This window comes from Vigna unguiculata, unplaced genomic scaffold, assembly GCF_037176805.1.
Source record: "Vigna unguiculata cultivar grain cowpea cultivar isolate G323 ecotype 2 unplaced genomic scaffold, ASM3717680v1 ptg000036l, whole genome shotgun sequence".
Lineage (NCBI taxonomy): Eukaryota > Viridiplantae > Streptophyta > Magnoliopsida > Fabales > Fabaceae > Vigna > Vigna unguiculata.
In genome coordinates this window covers 92,501-95,000 of record NW_028196680.1, presented here as the reverse complement: position 1 = coordinate 95,000, position 2,500 = coordinate 92,501, and positions in this window count along the sequence as shown.

The following is a 2,500-nucleotide window of genomic DNA, read 5'->3' as shown; positions in this document are numbered from 1 at the left end:
TGGCTTGGTGGGGAGTTTTGTGAAAAAATGAAATTCGTGGTTTTTGAGATGTGAGGGTTGGAATGGCCTCCAAATGCCCCCAAATGAATACCATGAAAGTCTTGGTGCACGAAAGTTTTGAGTTGGTTGGGTTTTGCACATGGGCAAGGTTGGCGGTGCACCACGGCATAGCTAAATGGCTTGGTGGGGAGTTTTGTGAAAAAATGAAATTCGTGGTTTTTGAGATGTGAGGGTTGGAAAGGCCTCCAAATGCCCCCAAATGAATACCATGAAATTCTTGGTGCACGAAAGTTTTGAGTTCGGAGGGTTTTGCACATGGCCAATGTTGGCGGTGCACCGCGGCATAGCTAGAAGGCTTGGTGGGGAGTTTTGTGAAAAAATGAAATTCGTGGTTTTTGAGATGTGAGGGTTGGAAAGGCCTCCAAATGTCCCCAAATGAATACCATGAAATTCTTGGTGCACGAAAGTTTTGAGTTCGGAGGGTTTTGCACATGGCCAATGTTGGCGGTGCACCGCGGCATAGCTAGAAGGCTTGGTGGGGAGTTTTGTGAAAAAATGAAATTCGTGGTTTTTGAGATGTGAGGGTTGGAAAGGCCTCCAAATGTCCCCAAATGAGTACTGTAAAAGTGTTGGTGCACAAAAGTTTTGAATTGGATGCATTTTGCACTTGGCCAAGTTGGTCGGTGCACCGCGACTAGATAGCTTGGTGCCAAAATTTGTCAAATTTAAGACCTTGGCCAAACTGAATGAAATTTTGTGGGGAGGTTCCTGATATTGTTTAGTGGTGGACTGGAAAAAATGAGGTCGAAATTCGAAGTCTACATGTGCTTTTCTATTTTTCCCGATTTTACACATACCCGGTAAGTAAAAAAAATAAAAAAAATAGTTCCCCTTGGAGAAAAATTATGAAATTTGGTGAGCAAGGAGATACCATTATTCTACGAATTACTGCAAAAAATCGCATCAAAATTCGAAGTGTAGCCCGAGATATGGACTTATGTCTGCTCAAAAAAAGTGTATCTACTTGTACAATTTTGCCTTTTGCATATTAACCTCTTATAGGGGGGGAGTGCTCCTTGAGCCGGCCAGCTCCACACTGGCAGGTTTTAAAGGGAGCTTGATGAGGCCTCCCCCCTCACGTGGTGCGTGCGTTAGCATGTTTATCATGGCACAACTAGCCTCTTCATAGTTGTTGAGCTTTATTAATACCAACACACGGTCGTCACTGATCGTTGGTTAGCTCGGCAGCTAGTCCCTCGGATATTGTGGAAAGTTATTTTCATGCCTAGCGATGCTTGACCATGCGTCACTTGATGTTTCCATTTGCTTGCTTGCCCATGGTAGGTGGGGGGTGGACCGTCTTGTGGTGTGGTGTCTTGCGAACGTGAGGGTGTGTGAGTTGTAATCGAGATGCACTTGCTGGCTGGCTCCATGCCTTGCGTATCGAACGGTCAAGCATGCATCTCTTCCATTTTCACCCGTTGCCTTGGGTGATATTGGTTGATCAGTCCCTGTGTTGCCTACCCACTAGACGGTACTTCTGTGGTTGCTTCGAATTCTATCTTTCCATCACGAAGAGGTGTTGGAGGATCCTAATGTCACGCACGTGTTCCATCTAGTGAAACATCTCAGTGATGCACGTGTTGTGGCTAGTTCTTTTGGATGCGGTGCATTATATGAACTCGGGTTTACTTTAGCGACCCAGTTAACATAATTCGGTTGTGTCCCTTGATTGAGACGTTGTCCTTGAACTTGTTGTGAGCAATATCGTTCTTCCACAACCCGTCGTCTTGAGTGCGATGGAAGGCAAATAAGATGTGCTTTGGCATGTCATGCACGTACTCGATTGCGGGAAGTGTGAGAAAGTGTTGTTGACAACCCGTGGGAAATGGAATGTGGCAAATCGTGATGAGCTCTTCGTGGATCTGCGAAGAAGACGACCTTTGGGCCTGTTGGAAACGAGGGAGGCGATGTTGAACTGCGAAGAAGATGGACTTTTGGGTTGTTTGAATCAATGGGAGGCCACGCGAGAACTCCGAATACTATGGACTCTTGGGTTGTTGGAAGCAACGGGAGGCCCCGCTAGAACTCCGAATACTACGGACTCTTGGGTTGTTGGAAGCAAGGGGAGGCCCCGCTAGAACTCCGAATACTATGGACTCTTGGGTTGTTGGAAGCAAGGGGAGGTCCCGCTAGAACTCCGAATACTACGGACTCTTGGGTTGTTGGAAGCAAGGGGAGGCCCCGCTAGAACTCCGAATACTATGGACTCTTGGGTTGTTGGAAGCAAGGGGAGGCCCCGCTAGAACTCCGAATACTATGGACTCTTGGGTTGTTGGCAACGACAACTTGGGGGGATGACACTGGAAAAGAGTGAACTAGGCCAAACTGCGAACAAGGCAACTTGGGGGGATGACACTGGAAAAGAGTGAACTAGGCCAAACTGCGAACAAGGCAACTTGGGGGGATGATGCTGGAAAAGAGTGAACTAGACCGAACT